Consider the following 25,697-nt stretch of genomic DNA (forward strand, 5'->3'; position numbering starts at 1 on the left):
GAACGTTGTTCAGCAGTATGCTAGCTACATCCCGCAAGGTACACTCTTAAACAAAAATGTATGTATATGGTGTTTGAGTTTGTGAGATCTCAGCGTTCTCACTTGTAGCACTTGTTATTAATACCAACACCAGGTATCATCACTGTTTGATTGTGATTCATAGACATTTGCTTATGATATTCTTTGTAGCTTTATTCACATATGTAACAATTCAAATAGGAATATTACTGGTGCAGACTGAGACGAAAGTTTTATTACTATGTATACTGAGTTAAATTAAAAACTTCACATTTTTAAAAGTAATCCCATATATGACATACAACGGACAAATGTATCAGAGAAGGCAATTTTTAATCATTAATGTCCAAAGAAGGATATTAATTAACGGTTGTAACCATAATTTGTTCCAAGCACCTACGGTATTCGCTAATAGAATCAACAGTTTAAATCATAAGTCCCAAGCACGAGAATCTGATGGCACACAAGTTCAGTAGCGTGTATGGCCACCATGTGCGTTGACAACTGCCACACAACGCCTCCGCATGGACCTTATGATGCTTGTGAACACATGATTGGGAAGACGACGCCATTGTTGCTGCAAAATGGTGCCAAGATCCTGCAAATTCTGTGGTTGGTTCTGGAGCGTGCGCAGACTTCTGCCAAGAGCACTCCAGACGTGTTCGATGGGATTGAAGTCGGGACACCTTGACGGCCAGTCCATGACGTTCTGGTGCCAGTACCTGGTCGCGGTAAGCAGCAGCGTTGAGGTTGCCGCGGATAACAAGAAGCCTGGAACGTGCATTGCCACAGAAAGCACCCCACACCATGACACTTCCGCCTCGAAATCTGTCAACTTCCTGTACACAACACTGGGCGTAACGTTCATGACGGCGCCTCCACACCCTCGCCCTACCATCAGCAAATCGAAGATTTAATCGGGATTCATCACTAAAGACGACTTGATTCCAATTCCTCTGAGTCCATCGTAAGTGTCGCGGTGCCCACAATTGATGTTGACGTCTGTGTAATTGAGTCGGCCCGCAGTATGGCCGTCGTGCTCGAAGGTGAGCATTTCTCAGACGGTTTCGAACAGTTTGCGCACTCATTCTACCCCTAAACAGTTCATTTCTGGTTGATGTAGCCGTCACAAATTGGTTACGGAGGTGACGTAAGACAATCTGACGAGCCTCTGCATGTGACATCACACGTGGTCGACCTGGCCGACGGCGATCAGCGGTGGTCCCCTTTTGCTGTAGACGCGTCTGCAAATCATAAACAGTCCGTCGACTACAACCCATCGTCATTGCGACTTCAGCTACGGACGTTCCCGTCTGCAACATGCCGATGGCACGTTCACGTTGCACATTTGAAAGGCGTGGCATGACAAATGGCCGCAAAGAAGTTTGTTTTCTTGTGTTTTTCTTTTTTTGTTAATGACTGCTAACAAGTATGGCTGAAAACACGTGCGGTATTATGGCCACGTGACCAGTTGCACGTGAAAAAACACTTTTGCCACTATAGTGCTGTGCACATGATTTTGATCGATTCACCTGCACAAAAACGGGTGTTATCTGAAGACAATACGTGGCCATTACTGTTAAAATACACAATAAGGGCCCACAATGATAACTGGTCATAGTGTTAAAATTTTAGGATTGTGAAGTTTTTAATTTGGTTCAGTATATAATAGGACTTGATAATGTGACCCTGCTATTGCACCATCTGCTAGACAGTGGCAATTTACAAATCACACGTACAAATTATAACGCACTTTGTCATTACAAAGTGACTCTTAAAACTAAGTACAGTTGTGTTGGTTAATGACGTATAGTTATACATTAACTGTCAGTAATTATCGTACACCTTTGCTGGCAATATAACAATATACTTGTTTGCATGATATGGGACACAGATAAATTAATAAATTTATCCGGTCCCCTCACTTCCTTACAAATTATCATTACTGTAATTTACCTACAACACTCTAATTCGGACTTTTTACACTCTTGACTAAAGTTACGGTTCCAACAACTAATTTACTATTGAACAGAAGCTGTCTAAATCGGCCTGGACCAGACGGGATTTCTTTATATCAGAAATAAACGACGAGTTGTTTATTGTACAATAATACACTGCAGGGAAAAGTTTTAGGTCGCAAGACAGATGCGTTGTCAGTTTGGCCGCATGGCTCTGTAACGTGTGACTGCAGGAGTTGTCTCCCCTGTACACGCTGCTTGACTTGATAGCGAGCCCACTCTGTCTCACTGCTGCGATGATGTTGACTGACTAACTGTGTGACTGTGCTGCTCGCAAGCGGCGATGCGCGGCTTGGCTTGCGTACCTGACACTGACAGAGTAGTCTCCCTTGTGCCGTTCAACATTTAGACACTTTGTTGATGTGTTTGACACACTGGTGTACCCAGGGGGACGCAAAAACACCTGACACTGCAGACCAGAGAGGTCAAGCGTGTATACCGTATATATGACAGTGTGTGATCTGTGTAATATCATCACACTGTACAAACACATAATTATGATTAGGCGGACAAAGGCAAAGTGGAGGCTATTTTAGGATTATGACTTGTATATTTATTGTAAAAGCGACGTTTTGGTATATATTCTAATACGGTTCTCAAGCAGGGCAATATAAGATAACATATAACTGATGTATACCGTATACATGACAGTGTGTGACCTGTGATATATCATCACACTGTACAAACACATACCTTTGATAAAGTGGACTAAGGTAAAATAATAACTGATGTATACCGTTCACATGACAGTGTGTGACCTGTGTAATATCATCACACTGTACAAACACATACTTGATAAAGCGGACTAAGATAGCATAATGACTGATGTATACCGTATACATGACAGTGTGTGACCTGTGTAATATCATCACACTGTACAAACACATACTTGATAAAGCGGACTAAGATAGCATAATGACTGATGTATACCGTATACATGACAGTGTGTGACCTGTGTAATATCATCACACTGTACAAACACATACTTTTGATAAAGCGGGCTAAGGTAGCATAATAACTGATGTATACCGTATCATGACAGTGTGTGACCTGTGTAATATCATCACACTGTACAAACACATAATTATGATTAGGATTAACTGGATACTTTGTATGCTAATGTGACTCACTGTCTTATTTCATATCTTCCCTTTACTCTGTGAGAATGATTAATAGCCTCAACTTGTTTTTCCAGATGTGAAGAATCAAGAACAGATTTAATGACAGGGAAGTTTTGCATCAGTGATCATCGTGAAGTGGAAGATAAGACATTTTAAGGGTATGAACATTTTCACTTGAACTAGTTGATCAATAACCATGATTAGATGACAACTTTATCATGGGGGAATTTTTGGTGGTGGGGTAGCCTAGTGGTTGAAGCGTTCACCCTTCATGCTGAAGACCAAGGTTTGATTCCTGCCATATGGCTGCGATATTGCTGAGTGCGGCGTTTAACATTAAACAACGCTAACAGCCGCATACATACTCACATGGGGATTCCAGGTTGAAGTTGTTCCCATCAACATTATGAACCTATGCTAGTTGTAAGAGATAACTTAATGGATCGGGTGATCAGGCTCGCTGACTTGGTTGATCCATGTCATCGTATCCCAATTGTGTGGATCGATGCTCATGATGTCAATCACTGGATAGTCTGGTCCAGACTTGATTATTTACAGACCGCCGTCATAAAGCTGGAATATGGCTGAGTGCAGAGTTAAACAACAAACACCAACATGATTCTACGACCTGCTCTTGTGGATACCATTGTGAGGATCCCACACATAACTTCTTTTCACGTCGTAACTATTGCAATATGTTCTACTACATGTGTTTTAAACATATTTTTTTCATAGTGAACTGGATTTGCAAACATGCCGATGGCTTATCTAAATGATGCTCAAATACAAAATAAGTATTAATAAAATACTAATTCTATACTATTGCAAACTATCAGTTGAGCAATAATGTAAACATCTGATTATAAGTAGATAATGAAGGAGAAGTCCATATTGATTAAATCTACCAGATTCTGAGATAAATGCACGTATTGATTGATTTATTTCAATGTTTTCCTGTACATAATTTTCAACAATTCTATATAAAGCTTTCTTATATCATATCCATGCTGTATAATAATACCTATTGTTTCTAATAATTACATAATTTGGACACACAAATAAGTAATGAATGGTATTTTTATAACAGGTGCCACACGTAGGGGATAGGTCATTTGACATGAGTCAGTTTTATGTGAATTTAAATCACTACACGCTGATCTGAGTCATGAAAGGATATGACTATGATTCTGTGAAAATGGAAATGCTAAAACATCTCCCGATATTAACCATGCTATTACAGAATCTGTTCTCTTGTTTTTGTATGTAAAATATTTTTTAACAATGACATCAATCTAATGATTGTTTGTATGTGTGATATGCCAGTATGTAGAGGTAGAGGCAATACCAAGGGCAACCATACGCATGTTAATCAACAGTATGACATCAATGTGTCGTGCATGTATAAGCCCAACGTGGTGAACATACAAGATTAACTTTGCAGACATTTCTCGTAATTACACCCTTACTATCATTTCCCTTATTTTTTTGTCTGTAGCATAACAAAGAGTCAACATACCTCATCAGCCGACAAGGGGAAAGCCGTTGCAGGTTCGAATTTCTATAAAACCATGCGTTTGCTTATGGATCATCTTTTTTCTTTCCATAATCGAAAGACGTCAGCTACAAAATAAACCAATATGAAACCATATATATATATAAGTATCTCTTTCCAAAATCTGCGAGAGTGTTCACTGTGCATTACGTTCACCTCTTGTTAGATCCAGTTACCCATTGTCCCCAAATATATGACGTTATTTTCCAGTGATAAAGAACACAAACAAAATAAAGATTCCATCAGATTTCATGAATGCGTCTACTGTACATACATGTGGCCACCATATGTAAGTGGAAACAACCACCCAAACACACGTGACAGAGATGAATATCTCACAGCAGCAGCGGCACACTACGTCATAAAAAAACGATATAAGACTACGTCCAGGAATTCAGCAGCTCCATATATGACCAAAACCAAAGGTTCCATGAGATGATAGTGAAGAGAGTAAATTAAATATGTGTGATAAATAAGATGTTAGTGAAGATTGTAGACCTGCTCCACAGTTTGATGATAATCCAAAACGTGACAAAAACGTCAATTGGAGTATCAGAGAATGTCAAATGGCCCTGACTTGCGTACGTTAAAGCTGAAGAGAAATTAGGATCAATACAGATAACACGATTTGAGTGCAACATTTATTGATTAACTTCTGCACCATAACTGAACACCAATTTTCGCCATCTTATCTCTGCAAACGCCAATAACAATCATTAAGTGGAGACGGCATAAAGTCTTTCACGGATACCATTCATTGAATCAACCCACAAATATACTCCCTTGCTATTTGGGAAATTCAAAGTAGAAAACATGTTTGACCAAATCTGGCATACACTCAGAAAGGGAAAATAAAACAACACAAACATTAAAAACAAAGAGATAACCGTACCAGACAGATATCAACTATTTCAAACATGGTATGGTAAGATGTACTTACAATTATGTCAAACTGTTCGTCATCCAAGATCTTCTCACCAAGACGAATTTCTTCCTTAATATCTGGAATGTCCCCCTGAAAGTAAAATATGCTGTAACAGTTACTCTTTACTCTAATTATAAAGGTCGTACCCTCGGTACAAGTGAACGTGCTTCAACGAAAAGTACATACTACTATACTAAACATGGAGAATGTACTTTCAAATGTTCACTGCATTTTCATCACACAAAACTAATGCTCACTCATTTGAGCTCTGCAAAAGGTTATAGTTGATATAGAGCTGAACAGTAAGCGACTCTGTTACAACCGGGTTCTTTCTTATTTATGCCATTAATGCCGTGCGCCAAGCTGGGTAACAGCCAGCACCATCTCTTAACGTCTTTTGGGATGACGTGGCCAGGGGATTGGACCACTGAAGTTCTACTTTGTTAACAGATGCTCCATCCACTCTACAACGGATGCAGTTTGTGACATAACTGAAGTACAAAACTATCATCATACTTGTGCTGGAGGGTCAGCAGAAGACAGGGTGTATTGGCCAACACACTTGTACAAATCCCTTGTCTTGATTCTTCGGATGATTTTTCTTGCTTCTTCAAGGGTCTCTGGAACTGATGCACATAATGCAATATGTAACGTTTACAATTTGTGGTCGGTGCTCACCGACATTTGTGATAATAAGATCCGTGTATCATGTTACTCTTCCAGGCAATTCCGATCACAGTGTCGTCATACGGTAACCACATTTACGGGTAAATCAAAATGTAGAACATAGAACATTTAGTACATAGAACTCTAATAATTATGCTTACACATTCGGATAGTTTGGTCACATGGAACATGTCAACTCAATTGACCACACTGACAAACAGATCCCCATAGTGTCTGCAGTGTTCACAATCATCACACACCACTTGACCGTAACAAGGCCATTGACAGCCCTCACTTGAACTCAGACATGACATCTTACTTTTTCTGCCTAGCTGAAACTCAGCAGCTCATTTCAGAACAATTGAATATGAAGTGCAATCATAACTATTTGTGCAGTTCATGTCGTCAAGTTTATAATTTTGAGGTATGCACTTTTTATACACGTACTTTTCTCAATTTATTACCCCCTGGCAAAAACAGATGAACATATTGCAAAGTAATATCTATGAGGCCACGAACTTTTCAATTTCCCGTCGAACACGACATCTCAATGTATATCATTAAAGAGTTTCATACTATTATTTGATATAACATTTATATTATGCATACTATGCATGTGTGAGAAAGGGACGCTTTGACGTCCATTTAAACTAGTAACGACACTAAAATGGTATTTGCCAGAGTTATTCTTGTCCCCAGGCTAATAGGACATTCCACGAACTGTAAGATGTTGTCATTCAGATGGGAATAGGCATCCATGTCATCGAAACATGGTGATATTTTTATATTCTCTGAATCAAAACACATTACATGAGTCTTGTTTTCTGATTTCGGAAAGTTATGAAGTATTGACATTGTATATTTTCACTCAAATAAATGCATTTCAATGTTTTACCTTGTATGTTGGTGAACATGATATATTTAAATCACAGGGAGATACACATGGCATACACATGGCTTCATATTAACTGGGCACTCGTGAAGAGCAACCTCCTCGTGGTGAGTGCTGGGTAGCGCTAATAGCTCTTCCCCCGTGTGGAACCGGGGCAGAATAATTCCACAGCCTCCCATTGCTGGTCGTATGAGGCGACTAAAATGGGCAACCTGTTTGCCGTGGGTTGCGTCCCTGTGTCGGCGGAGGACGGGAGTCTGGTAGTTGAGGGCACTGGTTCCTGGAACTGTGTTCCTTTGCCCAACACACTACTTCGACCCTTACTGCGCCTAGACGGGTGGTAAGATGGGCCCGGTCTTATCAATCGGCTGGTCATGCCAGGCCCTGTGCGTAATATTGTATCTGCACACCTGTGTTGTATTATAATGTATATTTTGGTCTTGGTCATGTTAAACTTGTATGTACTCACAATTTGTGATGGAATTAATTGCCTGGAGTCTTATGCCAGAAGGCGGTGGCTCATGGGCCAATCTGGTGATGTTGACCTCCGAGTAATGTATGTCTCCAATTTCTTGTCTAGGGCAGAACCAGTCTGACATTGAATTGGTAGATAAATATAGCTATTCGTGTCTTATTCGCTGGAGTATAACAACCCTGTATCCCTGGTGTTTGCATTCTGGATATCCGGTGCAATGTAACACTGTCCTTGTTGACACTCCATGGTGGGTGGGGAGCAGGGTTGCTGAATACTTTTCTTTCACCATGGCTTCTAATCATCCTGGTTCAAAACGTAGACATATAGAATTAGGCTCATCTGATGAGACAGTTGCAAATATTGATTCTTGGGCTCGTTTCCTTGTGATCGAGGCTAAAGATCATGAACCCATCAAACTGAACCCCTTTGCCATTTCTAAAGCCATTCAAGGATATTGTGGAGAGGTTAAAAACGTGACACGACTTCGCTCTGGCTCCCTTCTTGTTGAATGTGTAAGGAAACAACAATCAATCAATCTGTTATCAATCAGTCAATTTGCCAATATTGAGGTTGTTGTTTCTGAACACAGGACACTCAACTCCTGTCGGACATGTCTGAACAAGAAATTGCTGAAGAGCTTCAAACTCAAGGAGTATCTGCTGTTAAACGTTTCTCCCGCAAGAAGGACGATTCAACTTTTGAACCAACAAATACGTACTTGTTTACGTTTGTCAGATCTTCTATCCCACAATCAATTAAAGCTGGATACGTCAACATCGGAGTGGAGGTGTATGTCCCCAATCCACTCCGATGCTTTAGATGTCAACATTTTGGCCATGGCTCTAAGTCCTGTAATCGTTCTGTGGTTTGTCAACGCTGTGGCGACAACCATGAGAGTACTGATTGTCAACAAGCCCTCAAATGTGCGAACTGTGATGGTAAACATATGGCTTCCTCCAAATTCTGCCCTATTTGGCAAAATGAATCAAAAATACTAAAGATAAAGTGTGAAAAAAACATTACTTTTGGAGAAGCAAGACAACTGTTTAAGTCTCAATCACCACCTCAGTCGACACTAAATTACTCTGCTGCTGTATCAAAGCCAGTCCAATCTTCATCTGTCTCGTGTCAGACAGAGTTGACATGGGTCAAATCTGATCGACCCCTGGCAACTGCTCCTGCCATCGAGCATGACAAATCTGATGCAAAAACAACAGCACCACCTTCAACTTCTCAGGCAGCGAGTCAGACTCCACCTGAACCAACAACAACTGCAAGTGTCAAGCGGTCTAATCGGGAAAGAAAAAAATTAGGTAAAAAACATTTACCAAGGAATCCCTCTCCTTCAGAGGTACCTCTTCAAAACTCCTATAGTGCTCTGGACATGGAAGTAACACCATCGTCTGAGAATTCTGGTAGGAGTTCTTCCTCCTCACGTTCGCGTGAGAGATCCCCTATTGAACCACCATGATTCATTCACCTAATATACTTCAATGGAATTGCAGAGGACTAAGAAAGAATTTTAATGACTTACAATTGTTGGTTCAAGATTATAACCCGTCAGCATTATGTCTCCAAGAGACATATCTTAAGCACACTGATACGTTTGATCTCAGGCAGTACAACTGTCATCATTCATTTTCTCCTCCAGGTGATAAAGCGACCGGAGGCTCTACTATTTTAGTCAGACAGAACATCATTCACAGTCCTGTACATTTAAATATTAATCTTCAAGCTGTAGCTATCCGTATTACTTTGCACATTGCATTTACTTTGTGCTCTTTGTATATCCCACCTTCATCTGCTCTTCAACAGTCTGATCTACAGAATCTATATGATCAGCTCCCTAGGCCTTGCATCATCATGGGCGATTTAAACGGGCATAACCCTCTGTGGGGAAGTGCAAGTACAAACAACAAGGGGAGAATTATTGAAGATTTTGTTTCTGATAATGGTTTATGTCTATTTAATGATGGTTCAAACACCTACTTACATCCTGCTACTGGAACCTATTCTGCCCTTGATCTGTCCCTCACAGATTCAAACATTTACAATGAATTTGAATGGTCTGTGCATGACGACCTATGTGGAAGTGATCACTTCCCTACTGTCTTAAAAATTGTAACATCAGATGATGACCTGACTTCATCACGATGGAATTTTAGCAAGGCCAACTGGTCCTTGTATGAAAGTTTATGTGTTGATACATTACAACCTGACAACTTCATACATGTACCTGATCCCATCCAGTTATTTTCGAATCAACTCAATGATATTGCTGACAAAACAATCCCTAAGTCCTCTGCAACTCCTCATCTTCGTAAACCATGGTTTACCTATGATTGCAAACAAGCAAGAAAGTGTAGGAAGAAAGCGGAAAAATATTTTCGCCGACATCCTACAGTTCACAACTTAAATACTGTTAAAATTACTAATGCCAAGGCACGACGTGCTTATAAACAAAATAAACGTCAATCTTGGAGGAACTATGTCTCAAAACTTAATTCACGTACACCCATTTCCAAGGTGTGGAACATGGTTCAAAGAATAAAAGGCAAAGGTTCAAAATCTTCTGTACATCATCTAAAAGAAGGTGACAGTTTAATAACTGATAAATTAGATATTGCAAATAAACTTGGCGAAACTCTTGCCAAAAATTCTTCATCAACAAATTATGTCCCTGAGTTTCAGAAATATCAGAAACAACAGGAAAAGAAAAAAGTTAATTTTGATTCTACTAATGGTGAAGATTACAATGAAGTATTTTCATTGCATGAGCTACATACCGCTCTTGAGCAAGCTCATGATACTGCAGCGGGTGCTGATAATATCCATTATCAGTTATTGAAGCATTTGCCTGAATCATGTCTTGAGACACTTTTAAATATCTTTGACCAAATATGGACTTCAGGGCATTTTCCTCCTTCGTGGCATAATGCCATTGTGGTCCCCATCCCAAAACCTGGCCGGGATCATACAGATCCCTCAAATTATCGCTCTATATCGTTAACCAGTTGTGTTTGCAAAACCATGGAGCGAATGGTGAATAATAGATTAGTTTGGTATCTGGAAACCAATAACCTTCTCACAAATATTCAGTGTGGTTTCCGGAAAAATAGAAGTACTATTGATCATTTAGTACAGTTAGAATCCTTTGTTAAAAATGCTATTGTTAATAAACAACATGTAGTATCCATTTTCTTTGATCTTGAGAAGGCATACGATACTACCTGGAAGCATGGCATTCTGACGGATTTACATGATTTTGGCTTGAGAGGTCGTTTACCTCATTTTATATCTCAGTTTTTAACAGACAGGCAATTTCAAGTCCGAGTGGGTACAACCCTGTCTGATCATTATAATCAGGATCAGGGTGTCCCACAAGGCAGTATTTTGTCTGTCACTCTATTCAGTATAAAAATTAACAGTTTGTCAAAAGTTTTAAATGATTCAGTTGATGGATCACTTTTTGTGGATGATTTTAATATATCTTGTCGTGGTAAAAATATGCACACAATAGAAAGGCAATTACAATTATGTCTCAATAAAATTCACAAGTGGTGTCTAGAGAACGGGTTTAAGTTTTCCAAATCAAAAACTAACTGCATACATTTTTGCAGGAAATATAAACCGCATAAAGACCCTGAGCTATTTCTAAATGGCACCCCTATCAAAGTTGTGAAGGAGGCCAAGTTCTTAGGACTTATTTTCGATAGCCATTTAACTTTTTTATCACACATTAAATACCTTAAAGCTAAATGCCTGAAGGCACTTGATTTGTTGAAAGTCGTTTCTAATTCAAAGTGGGGAGGGGATCAGACAACACTCTTGCACTTGTACCGGTCCCTGATCCGTTCAAAACTTGATTACGGCTCCATCGTCTATGGTGGAGCCTGTAAAAGTAATTTAAAAAAACTTGATACTATACATCACCAAGGACTGAGGCTTTGCCTTGGAGCCTTTCGCACTTCTCCTATTCCAAGTCTGTCTGTTGAAGCAGATGAGCCGTCTCTAAAACAACGCCGTTTGAAACTTTCTTTACAATACATCACTAAATTATATTCCAATCAGTCAAATCCAGCTTTTAATTGCGTATTTAATCCACTTTATGAGGATATTTACAATAAGAAAACATCTCTTGTTCCACCACTAAGAATAAGAATTAAATCAGTCGTTTCTGCTGCGAACATTAACTTTCAGCATATAGCTCCCACACAACTTTTTTCATCGCCTCCTTGGCAAATGGTAAGGCCAGAGGTAGACCTTACATTAACTAGTCTGAAGAAATCTGAAACGAATCCACTAATTTATAAACAAGAATACAATCAATTACGAAACACTTATGACACATATAAATCTATATTTACAGATGGATCCAAGGATGGTGGCGCAGTTGCTAGTGCCACCATCATTGGATCCAGAACAGTATCTTCACGATTACCCGATAATAGTTCCATCTTCACAGCAGAAGCGCACGCAATTTTAACAGCACTACAATATATCAAGAAGAAATCCAAATATAAAGACTTCATTATTTTTTCAGATTCACTTTCGTGCCTTCAGGCTATTAAAAATATGTCATGTAAGCATCCATTTTTAATTGAAATTCTTGAGTTATTTAATGATCTTGCGACTGGCCAATATGACATCGTTTTTTGTTGGTTACCTAGCCATGTTGGAATTGTTGGTAATACAATGGCTGATGCTGCTGCAAAAGCAGCACTCAACAAATATGTGACACCACTTCTGATACCATACAGTGATTATAAACCTGTCATTAGATCTTACATCAAAGATCTAATGCAGAAGAAGTGGGACACCCAAGTGGATATAAATAAATTACATGCAATAAAAGCATATATCGGTTATACCTACTTGGGTTGTCAGTCCAGATTTGAAGAGGTCATTTTAAGACGATGTCGTATTGGCCATTCACGTTACACTCATGAATATATTTTAAAAGGTGAAGATCCTCCATTTTGCATCCCTTGTGATGAAAGAATCACGGTCAAGCATGTCCTGCTTGACTGTATTGATTTTTCCATCACAAGGGATAACTATTTCAAGGTTAAATCTATGACGGATCTTTTTAACACTATTAGTTTTCATTTAATTATTGCGTTTTTAAAGGAAATTGAATTGCTTCATAAGTTTTGATTATTATGTTTTGTAAATAAATAAATGCATTTTTATAATTGCTTGAATAAATCAATAACTGAGATTGTTAGTGGCTATATCCTCGAAGGGGGTTAAAGTAGTATAAAATTATTGTCCCCCTGAGAGGGTATGTAAGACCACGTCTTTCAAGGTATATTTACTTCTTCCACGTTTTTAATAGTAGTATATGTGTAATTTTACTGTTTGGCTAAATTTGTCAGTCATCGCCAACAACTGAAGGGATGATGTAAATCCGACTGGGGTCCATGCAGGTAGCAAAAGTACTGTAAGTCCCCATGGTCCCCAGCGCGGTGATCAACCTTCATTTGGTGGCGATCTATAGCCTGTTTTTATAATGTGTTGTTAAATGATTAGTTAGTTATCTATTTTTACATGTTCTCAAACTAGTTTTACGAATGTCTGTGATTTTCTAGTTATTATACTGCTCTTTGTCAGCAGAATTTTAAACAGTTTAATTTATATTGTTCATATCAAATTTTGTTTCGTCACGATATGGCTGAAATATTGCCGATGTGACGTTAAACTTTAACTCACTCACTCATATTAACTGAGTCGTAAAGGGATTACATCTATACAATCATTATCCAATACAAGTAATCACATTCGGTTCTTCATAAAATCACATTCAAACAAATGCAATCGGAAATTTCAGTTACCCATCACTTCCTGTTATCCGCACAGTTTCGTCAGCGAGCCTGAGCGCGTCTACAATCCTGAAAATGTTCAAAGTATGGTTGCAATTTATAATGTCAAGGTTGCCGCTTAATATGAAACGAGCTACATGTACAAACGATAGGTATTTGAGTGCATTCGATACATAATGCTACGTTCCTACACCTGAGGCCTAAAGGAACTGAAAAACAACGATTGAAACCTGAAGATGTGTGACTGTACATACATGAGTTCCACTCCACGGGTAATTATGTGCCGGCAGGCACTTCAGTGTAACGTCTCCCGGGTGTGAAACATGTCGTACAAGTTGAAGGCCTCCTGCAATTAACACAAACGGAACATGAATCGAGTCACACGGTGAGTTAACCTTCACAGCTTAGGCGTCTGGTGTCTGTTAATTTGCTTCTGTGAAATCTCGTACCAAAAGGTGTTAGGGAGGAAAACGTTTATGGTATCTTCAAGTGGCATTTTAGAGAGATGAAGTTCAATTCAATGAGTATTAAGCACTTTATTTATAAATGAGGGTGATGTTTACTGAAATTGCAATGAATAAAGCGACAAAACCCTATCCATGTTCATCGGAAATCTCTGCCAAAAGCAGAGTTGATTGTATGATTCCGACTATATCACGAACTCGTGTTTGTGAATAAAGAATAAAGAAGCTGAACTCCATAAGTCAACGTTTGTGATACCTCATCAAAGGGTGTGGTGGTCACACTTCCTCCACCAACTGCTGCCAACACATTGCCCCCTCCAGTCATACCATTATTTGTTCCGAACAATAATTACAACCTAAGTCTTCACTCTTGTGATAAAGTTCTTTTAAAAGTGAACAGTATCAAATACAAACCAATGGATAATAAACATCTCCCGTTCTAAAGAGTCATGACAGATGTCTGGACCTATTCATTACTTGCAGAGTCTCTAAATCTACAAATCCGTTTTGCTGAAACCATTCATGGGGAAAGATGCACAAAGGTTTATGTTTATGAGTATGCTTAATAGTCACAAAGCCGAGTGATAAAACATTTCAGTAAGATGACACTTTACAATCTGGTTTTACACAAGTTTACTATTTCGATTGATATCCTCATTTAATATATAATGAACAACAAAAGTTCCTTAGACACTGAATAAGATTTAATGCAAAATTATGTTTTTTACCAAATCTGAAACAATTGCGGTTTGCAACGGATAAAAGACTCTTGTAAGTGTTCAAATGGTTTAATTTGCCATTACTGACTTCAGAATATGCGTGATTTCATAAAAAAAACATGAACATGCCAAAATGTCAATTTACAAATCAATAGCGCGTGTGTCCACCTCTGGTTGCGATGCAAGCAACATAACTTCGTCTCATGGAATGGACCAGGCGTCGCACAAAGTCCTGTGGGATATCTGTCCATATCTGCTGAAGCATGTTTCGAAGTTCCTTGAGTGTCTGTGGAACACGTGGTTGAAGTCGAAGGTGCTGATCCATCTCATCCCACATGTGCTTGATTTGTGAGAGATCAGGGGAGCGAGCCGACCAGGGGATGATATTCAATCCTGAACAAGTCGAGCAATATGAGGCCGGGCGTTGTCATGTTGAAAGGTAATGCCTGGGCAATGACGAGGGAAAAACGGTAGAACCACAGGGCCGATGATCTCGTCGCGGTAGCGATGTCCATTGAGATTTCTCTCTACCACTATCAAACGGTCCTCTGTTTAGCTGTAATCCCACCCCATACCATAACGCTGCCGCCCTGAAACGATGTTCTTTCATGACACAATGACTGACGTAAAGTTCGACGTCGGTACACTCAAATCCGTCCTTCGCTGTGGCTGAGGTGAAAACGAGACTCGTCAGTGAATAGAAACTTGTCCCCACTGCATGGCCGTCCAGCGTAGACGCTGTCTGTTCTACTGTAGACGTGCTTGACGGTGGTTTCCTGTCAAAATGGACGTCTGGCGGGTCGTCTGGCGACAATCACTGCACATCTGGGACGACGACATACGGTTTGTGAAGATATTTGTCGAAGGCCAGGGATGCTTCTTGCAGTCACTGTTGCTGGCTGGAATCGATTTCGTAGGTGTGTTGTTCGAATCCAGTTGTCTTGTCGATTATTGGTTACGCGTGGCCTGCCACTCCGAGGATGGTCTCTGACTGCGTTCGTCTGTTGCCAACGTTGCCATAAACACTAAATGGTGTTTCTGTGGACGTTAAATTGCCTTGCAACATCACATTGACTCGGTCCTGCTTCAAGCATACCAATGGCTCGCAGCTAGACGCTCTTTTCCTGACAGGCCTGGCATTTCGGGATGGGTGTTAACAGTTAGAAATACAGAAAAAAACAGAGGGCTTAATAGTCGAGAAAAATGTTATTTCCGATTTCCTAATATTTGTAAGATGCAATACAACGTGTTGTTGTTGTTGTTGTTTTTTAATGGAAAATTCAGTTGATATTTGTTATGAGTCACGTGACATGATCTGTCAGATTTTTGTTATGTCCCTCAACACTAAGGCTATAGCCAATGCAGATTGGTGGATTAGCTTGTCTCTTGCACAGATCCGTGGCACTTTGCCGCCTTCTTCTTCGACGAGGATTATACGCGCCAGCTTCATGTACCTGTCGTGGTCGAAGTTGTTTTTTATGCCCAGCATGTGACAGTCGCGAGCAAAGTAGTCCCACTTGTCTACGTCAATTCCCGTTTGGGCGTTTTTGAGAATCTTGTTATAAAATATATTTGTTAAATTGTTATATACTTCAGTTAAAATCTTTGATTGCCAAAATAGAGAGACTTATCACAACGGTCAAGTGTTGGAAAATCTGCTTATTTTCTTGTAACTTTATATTTTAGCATCTATATAATTATCAACAAACCGGTTTAGCTAATATTGCCGTAAATATTGATCTTGGTATCAAATTACTTACTTCATAAAGGAAAGGCTTTTCTTTCCTCATTTGAAGCACCCGTTTATCTGTCACATGATTCTGTAACACAGCACTGTAAAACATGACCACAAGGGATAGACACACGGTCGTATTATTACACACTAATTTTAATTGTGGTTGGGTGACATGGGATTAACGTCGGGGTCATTGTATGTGGAGAATGGCTGTACGAGACTAATACCACTTTTACAGTGATAGCCCACTGAGATACCATGGCACAGTTTAGCCTGGATCTCTAACTCAGGCAGACTATACAGTGCTTTTGCTGTCGATATAATGTCAAGCGCCGTATTTTGATATGACGTAGCCAGGGCCGTCATTCTCATTCCCTGCTGCCACACGCTCATTCAGGGTAAGGGTAAGGTCAGGGTAACGTTTTTGGTCATGGTTAGGGGTAGGTGAGGCTACCTACAAATGTTCAAGCTACCTACCTATGGAAGTTGTGAGTGAGTGAGTTGGGTTTAACGCCGCTTTTAACATTATTCCAGTTATATCACGGCGTGTCAGCTTAATGTGGGAGGAAAGCCCGAAGTGATGCAGGTCTCAGACGTTTACCACTTCGGTGAAACCCACGAGCACGGGTATGGTGCTGACTAACCTAGAAACATAATCGGGGCCAACCGGGATTCGAACCCACAACCATAGGTTTCTGGCGTGCCTAAGGGACGCAACTCTGCACAGCGAATCGCCCCTATGGAAGGAGCAATACTTAACCTTCCCACCTTAATGACGTCCTTTATGAGATCAAGGCGAGTCCCATTTGCATCAAAGATCTTAATGGCTTCCGTATTGTTATTAATGAGGTGTTGCAGCATCTTCACTGAGGTATCCTCATGCTGAAACCATTGAAGTAGGCAAAAAACAACTTCTTTGGCTGTTTTACTGCCTATATTCACATGCTTTCGTGGTTCAAAGAGGTTTTCACTCTTAATCTTCTGACCATATCGGCGATTGTGTTTTGCCACTTTGTTTATTTAATGAATATCACAGCTTGTGTCAATGCGGGAGGACAGACAAAAGTAACACAGGGTTTCTGCATATCCTACAAAAAAGTGGCTTACGTAATCAATACCACAATCAGTGCGAGTCTGGTAATATGATTGAAACATAAATGGTATGAAAAGGTGTAAAAGTTCAACTTATATTAACATGAGTTCTTTAGGGAGATCCGGGGGAGAATAGGTCTTCAGCAACCCATGCTTGACGTAAAAGACGACTATGCTTGTTGTAAGAGGCAACTAACGGAATCGGGTGGTCAGGCTCACTGACTTGGTTGATACATTTCATCGATCCCAATTGCTTGGATCGATGCTCATGAGAATAATCACTGGATTGTCTGGTCAAGAGTCGATTATTTATAGATCGCCTTCATGTTGCTGGCATATTGCTGAGTGTGGCATTAAATAACAAACCAACCAACCAAAACCAACTTTGGTGAAGAGTATCATCACATCGCAAACGGTCATTTACACTTCAAATTGCACTTGAGCGCGCTTATTTTTTTTTAATTTCATCATTTTATAAATACAATAAGTATTTTTGAACAACGCCTGCTGTTTCCCTTCACTTTTATTGAGTACTTGTAGGCCACGGGCCTTTTTGTACAGACGAAATAGATTAAGGTGCAAATGGTATCAGATGTAATACGTTTCTTTGCTTTTCAACAAAAGAAGTTTTAACATAATATTATACAGGAGTATTTGTGTTCTCACAGCATTGACATAAAACAAGTACTTTGCTGTAATTAATATTGATCATATTGATAATAGGGTCTTGCGATGACAGTAGTGTATTAAATTTCAGAATATTTGGAAAGATGTAAAATTTGGATTCTATGCAACTTTGCCTAAGATGGCTACACACTCGACAAATTATAAAAAGTGATATTCATTTTCGATATGGTTAAAGAAACAAACTTTACATTTTCTAAATTCAAGAGGAATAGTATAATGTCGTTCACGTAATTTCTAAATTGTGAGAACTAAGACGAAAACGAGTCAATGTGGGTTTGAATGTATTTACAGTAATACTACTCAAATAGTTCTCATATAAAATGGATATTTTAAACTGTGCATGATAAGCAATTTTGGAGCTTTCAGGTGAATCACTATGCCAAACCTGAAAAAAGTTGTCTTTTAACCGTTGACGTAACATAATGATGTTAACGTCACCCAAATGAACATATAGACTAGTGTATATACCTTCCACTTGCTGTCTGGGTTTACACGAGGTTTGAACAAGTTGTCAAAGACATGGGAGAATGGGCCGTGTCCTTAAAAACCAAAAATACACATGAATTGCACATATTCTTGTCGTGTCAGTATGTTTCAGTCGTTAGAAATGTTATTAACTTTCTTTCCTCGTGGTGAAGGGATGGTGTAAATCCTGCCGGGGTCCTTGCAGGTAGCAAAGGTACTGTAAGTCCCCATGGTCCCCGGTATGGTGACCTACCTTTTGGTTGCTGGTGATCTATAGCCCACTTTTACGTTGTATTGTAATGTATTGTATTATATGAATTGTGAAGTTTTATGATCATTTACTAGTTTTAAACCTACATCTGTGATAATCTAGTACTTTTACTGTCCTTTGTCGACAGGTTTATATTCTAAATTGATGTATTGTCTAATTTGTTATAGTCACTATATGGCTGAAATATTGCCGATGTGACTTTAAATATTAACTCACTCACTCACTCACTTTCCTCGTGGACATACAATGTAACCTATGTCGAGATCAACATGTGTTGTCATATTGGAAAAAGGTGAACTAAATACCCAGATCGTGGCACAGTCCTGCTGTTTCAATGCACTTGATTTCATCGTCCTCCAGTTCTTCATATTGCTGTTTTAGAAACCGAACACTAGTTCTAGCCAGATACTAAGTTCTGTTGTAACAAACAAAGTCTATATCTGGACATCATTAGGAATTAGGAAAAAAGAAAGTAATACAAAATCTCATTGTTATGCTATGTATGGCAAATAATTCATGTCCTCGGAATATGTTCAAGGAAGCGTTTTATCGGCACGACTTTTAACATCGCCATTGCGATATAACTTACCCGATGCTGTGCTCAAACCTATTGTGTGATGCACCCGTATATACAAAGTAACCTCCTCCAAGTTGTTTCAAATACCTCAACCTCTGAAACTGCGGGGTGTCTATTATCTTCACACACAAACCCGTCACCGTTATAGCTCCGTGAACAGGATCCTTGAAGATCTAATAATAAAATTAAGGTGATCATGTGTGCGTCTTTGGGTTCAACAATATATTGTATATGTTTTTAAAAATGTTCTTTGAACGTTACCAAGTTCGATAATATCACCCAACGGTTAAAAAAAAATCTCCCAAACGCAGTCTCCAAATGATTTCATACACTCTTCAAAACTCTTCTGTTTGCATGCCACATCAACGTCCACCACAGCACCATTTGCCACCTTTGTGACCGATACACACAGTTCAATTCCGGTGAAGGCCGTCCGAGAACCGGCCAACCAAGAGTTACCAGTTAGTGATGAATCACAATTTCTTCTTCACCGGCGAGATGGAAGACAACGTATTTATCGTCGTCGAAATAAGCGTTTTGCCCAACATTGTGTACTTGAATTCGACAATGTCGGTGGCGGTAGTGTCATGGTAGACTGCTGTCATAATGCCAACATCAACGTCTTTCAGTGGCCGTCAAGATCTCCAAATCACAACCCAATCGAACACCTCTGGGATGAAATCGATCGACGTGAAAGTCAACGTCAGAACACGCCACAGACACTCCCACAACTGGCCAACGCGATACAAGCAGAATTCCGCAGGACAGAATTCGTACACTTATCCAGTCAGTGCATGGGAGATGCAGAGCCGTGATTGCTGCCCGGGGCGGTCACACGAGATATTGAGTTCAGCACAACCTTGTGGCCGTATGTGATATGACCATGAACAGTTTTCAATTCCTTTGTACAAAGACAACATATGTCTATCGAGCTCCAAAATTTAATATTTGTATCTATGATATTAGATTAAATATATCCACTTTATTCGGTACAATAAAAAAAAAATACTAAAAATCTTCCGGTGTGTTTCTTCTTTTGAGAGAGTATGTTGAAGTTTCTAACTGCTAGTTCCCTTCAGTGTTTGTAATTGTGTCTATTGACTTTCTCACTTCCGTAATCGATTTTATCGATTGGTAAATGTGTTGTAGAATGATTTTCTGTGAACTATTGCTTATTATCAACTCGGGCCTTAAAATCACCAAAAATGACAAAAAGTCAGGATATTCCTTAACTAACATATAAAGTCCCCACGACAACACCGCCCTACCGAATGTGTCTGTTCTCTCACACATTGGAAGCAGACGTGGCCTGGAAGCAGAGTGACAAAATATGTGGTGTTTCTTGCCCATGTCTCTATGAAGGCAAGTACAACTTATTTTATACACAACTCAGATGGATTGGAATGAGTTTGGCTTATCTTGGAGTAGAGGCCACTTACATTCATTGTATCATGGGAATGAAACTCATATCATCGTTCACCATGCATCTATGGATTGTATTTGTATTGGTTACGATCACATTAGATTTGTTAGGAAAATTACGTTGCACAGATTGGCCTCTGTCACATCCCTGGCATCACCGGCTTCACTGAGTTTGTCTCTGTCTCTTTGCGAGAAGACATTTTAACAATTATTGGCCGTGGGTGTCGTTTAGTCTGCAGCCCATGTGCTCGTTCTATTGGAATACAGTCAGCTCGGCTGTTCTAATTGTAGTGGTTATGTTTCGGAATTCTCTCAACCTAATTTCAGATATATTCCAGTTTTCATTCCCGCCTTCAAATGGGATCCCAAAGATTAGTGGATCTCTTCTTGGATCCAGTTCCAGTTGTTCAACTTTTCTCTCGAGGAGCGCGTTGTGGTCAGACGCTTTCTTTCTGTGGTCTTTCCACATGGGCACCTGTTCAGTCCGGATTGATGGTAATGACGATTCAAACGAGTCAAACCTACTTTTTAGGGATTGAAGATGTTCCTGTAGTTGCGGGAGAATTTGTACGAATTGTGTGCTGCTATCGTCCCATGCTTGTCGAGCTCTCACCAGGTCCACACCTGACGCTGACACAGACAATTGACTATGACGCGTCCTCCTGGGGCTGGGGTTGTATTCCACATTACTACTAAATAAAAGTAAGGGTGCTGTAATCAATACAATTTGAAGTTGTCGAGTTTATAAACTCCCACACTCTTTCACCGCATGTATAATGTCACTTTTATACTTGAGGCCTCAGGCCCATATACAAAGTATACAAAGTATACAAAAATTCAAATAATCGGTCAAGGTGATGGCGGTTCATCATACTTATGTTTTCAATGATAACATAGTGTACAGTAATTAATGATAACATGCTCTCCTCACAAGTGGAGTTTTTTCAGAATTTTAGCAAGTTTTCTACTATAGCTGGATCATTATCATTCATTAAATTAACAAAACATTTGGATGTGCATTTCCTTGAATATTTCTTTCATTAAAACATGGACATTTCATTATTATGTGGAAGTCATCCTCTAACTCATTTAAATTACAATTCTGACCGATTCGTTTACTTTTTCAACATTTTTCCATCTTCCAACATTTATGTAAATGTTTGCACCTCCAGTTCTTAAAAGCGCTAAGTATCTTCTTTGCATTAAATATGTTTTGCAATACACATATGGTCCAGCATTTAATGAAAATTTGTATTAACTGTAACTATCGAATCTTGTACTTTCTCTTAATTTTGCTTGCCACTCTTGAAAAGAAATATCTCTTAATCTAAGTTTATTCATACTTATTACATAATCAATATTACCAACACTTTGAGAGAACCAGACTTCTCCAAGACCTATCAAACGTAAAGATTCTCTAACATTTGTTATCCAATTTCCTATCACATTCATCTAAGTGTTTTAACATATTATACGACTTTTACAGTATTCTATCATCTGCCATGTGTATTAATCTTAGCCAATATTTTATACATTGCACAAATGAATCAACATACAGCCATAGGTTTTGGAGTTTGTGACGGTAAACCAAGAATTCTGATTCTGAATTTTCTCAAGTGGATCAAATGTATTGGTGCCCAAAAAATCTGCACCATATAATAAAATAGGCTTAATCTTTACATTCAATATTTTAAAGAATATGTCATGAGACAAGCACCCAAGTTCATTTAATGATCTTAAAATTTCATAAAGGGCTAATTTACCTTTTTGACATGTGTATTTCACTGTTTTTATTGTATTCATATTTGAGTAAAACATAACACCCAAATATTTATAGTGTTTTACTATTTCGACATTTTGGTTATTAAAAGTCCATTGTTCGTGTTTTTTTCAAAATTTCATATTTTCTAAATACCACTTTTTTGTTTTGTCTAAAATAACTGTCAATTTCCATTTGTTAGAATACTTATTGAGAGTATTTAATTGGTTTTGTAAACCTGAAATCGTTTCTGACAACAATACAATGTCATCTGCAAATAAAAGTATCAATAATTCTATATATTCAGGAAAAAAGTTGTACACCTCTAATGTTTTCGTTGTCTAAAGTATGAACGAGTTCGTTTATATACAGAGAAAAATAATAAGGGGCTTAAAACACACCCTTGTTTTAAACCTATGTGAGATTCAAATATATCTGAAAATTTTCTATTAGACTTTACGGTATTTCTAACCTTTTCATACACAGATTTAATAGCATTAAACATATTTCCTTGTAGACCTATATGTTACAAGAGATATAATAAATATTTTGTATCTACGGAATCAGACGCTTTTTTTAAAATCTACGAAAGCGAAGTAGAATCTACCTTTATGCTTAGACAAATGCTTGTCGATTACAGCATTCAAAACAAAAATATTATCAGAAGTAGAGTAACCTTCGCGAAAGCCAGCTTGTTCCTCGGATATTTTCTTAGAACTATTTGCCCTAATTGTGAATCTATTATTAATGATTGATGTATAGAGTTTGCTTAATACATTCATTAGATTGATGCCCCTATAGTTATCTGGCTTTGTTTTGTTACCACTCTTGTGCATAAGAAGAATTATACCACAGATGTTCCACAGATCCGGAAAAAGACCATAATTAAGAGATAATTAAATAAATCAAGGAGATAAGGAATAAAGTAACAAAGTAACATATTCCCCTAAAATTTGATCTAAACTTGGAGCTTTCATATTTTTAAGATTGCTAATAGCTTTTTTAAGTTCATCGTTGCTTATTTCCCTGCTATAATCATAATTAAAATTCTGTTCATATTTGTTTGACATACAAATGTTAATATCACAATCAATCTCTATATGGTCACTCTGCAGTGTTGAAAAATGATCAATCATTTATAACCAATCCGTTATCTTTATATTAAATTGAGTATGTTGATACCGACGACTTCTAATGTTTCGCCAAAAAGTCTTTCCGCCTTGTTTTTCTAAATTATCTAGATAACTTACAGTCTGTTTTCGAAATGTGATCTGTTTTTCTCCCGGTATTGCCTTTTTCTTATTTCTTACAGATTTATATTTTCTAAAGTTAACAGTTGTTCTTTTGTAACGTAGTTTTCTAAGCGCACGTCTCTCTTCTTTTCTTCCCTTTCTGCACGCGTTATCAAACAACGATTTTTGGCTTATATTGTTTCGACATTTAACAGTTTTACGGAAACAACTACTTGCTTTACGAATTACATTTGTAAAAATTTCAATTGATTCGTTAACATTATGTTGTATGATAGATTGAGCATATTCTGTTTGGTTAAGAGATTCGTTAGATGGTATATTCAAAGCAAACTCCCCTGCTTTATCATCACTCCGTATATTTTTTTCCGTATAACTGGTCGACTTCTCATTAAATGATACTATTGTTTTCACAACTAATGATATTAGTAGAAGACTAGATTCGGTCCTATTTTCAACTTTACATTCTTTTACATACTCATTATTTTCTATAGACGTTAAACAATATTCAACCAAACTACTCCCGCAACTCCCATTAAATGTAAAACTACTGGTCTTAGACTCAGTGTCTTGTCTCCCATCGAGAAAAGAAATACTTAGGGATACGAAGAGATCAATTAAAGATTTTCCGAAAGTATTCATGACGTTATCTTTCATCCATCTCTGTCTTATCTACATCGTATCGCTCTGTAGTATCTGCTAAATGTAGGAAACACTTCCCCTAAATTACCTGTTCTAGCAATTAGATCACTTCCTATCAATAATATAGGATCATATTTAAACTTAATAGCTTGGTCTAAAAGTAACTCTATTAATTCAATAATACCAAGTTTGTTGTCATAATATCTGGAATTTTGTGGTGGTATATATGTACATCCATACAACACGTCACGATTGTGACAAAATAAATCATGACTAAAATTCAGGAATATACCCAAATGACAAGAATGAAAATGTGAAACAAAACAACTTATTTCCTTTCTAACTAGAACAATATTTCCTCCGGCATATCTGCCCGTATTAACTTTGTCTGTGAATCTCAAAGCTGGCTGCATATACAAAGTTTTCAAAATAATGAGTCAAGTCAAAGTCATGTAACCATGTTTCCATCAAACTTATCACATCGTATGATTTAACATTTTGCATAAAGCCAGAATCATCTAAGGGTGACACGAGTCCTTCAACATTCCCAAATTCATACTTAATGTGAGTTTTTGATTGTTTGTTTTTGATATTTACAGTTGCATTAAACACCAAAAGACACTTACACAAAATGACCACCATCACCATCAGGAGACGTAACTGTTCATACAGGCATGTAGCCATAGTCCACAGGCACATATAAGCATTGTACACAGACACATAGCCCTTGTCCACAGGCATATAACCATAGTCCACAGGCAGATAACAATAGTCCACAGACACATAACCATAGACCAAGACAAATAACCCATGTCCACAGACATATAATCATAGTCCAAAGACATATAATCATAGTCCACAGACACATAACCATGGTGAACAGACGTATAACCATAGGCACATACACATACACATACACATAGTGGGGACACGTGTTGCCCTGTTGTCTGAGGCGCCGCGATTCGCTGAGCAGAGTTGCGTCCCTTGAGCAGAAACCTATGATAGTTGGTTCGAATCCCGGTTCGCCCTGATTATGTTTCCAGGTTTGTAAGCACTATACCCGTGCTCATGGGTTTCACCAATGTAGTAAATGTCTGAGACCTGCATCACTTCGGACTTTCCTTC

General features: G+C 38.5%; 1 pseudogene; it reads right to left on the minus strand.

The window, feature by feature from the left end:
• Positions 1-4,735: 4,735 nt before the first annotated feature.
• Positions 4,736-21,121, minus strand: LOC139453931 (deoxynucleoside triphosphate triphosphohydrolase SAMHD1-like; annotated as a pseudogene).
• Positions 21,122-25,697: the final 4,576 nt, after the last annotated feature.

The sequence above is a fragment of the Haliotis cracherodii genome, unplaced genomic scaffold (assembly GCF_022045235.1).
Source record: "Haliotis cracherodii isolate W230 unplaced genomic scaffold, xgHalCrac1.p SCAF_10, whole genome shotgun sequence".
In the NCBI taxonomy this organism is placed as follows: domain Eukaryota; kingdom Metazoa; phylum Mollusca; class Gastropoda; order Lepetellida; family Haliotidae; genus Haliotis; species Haliotis cracherodii.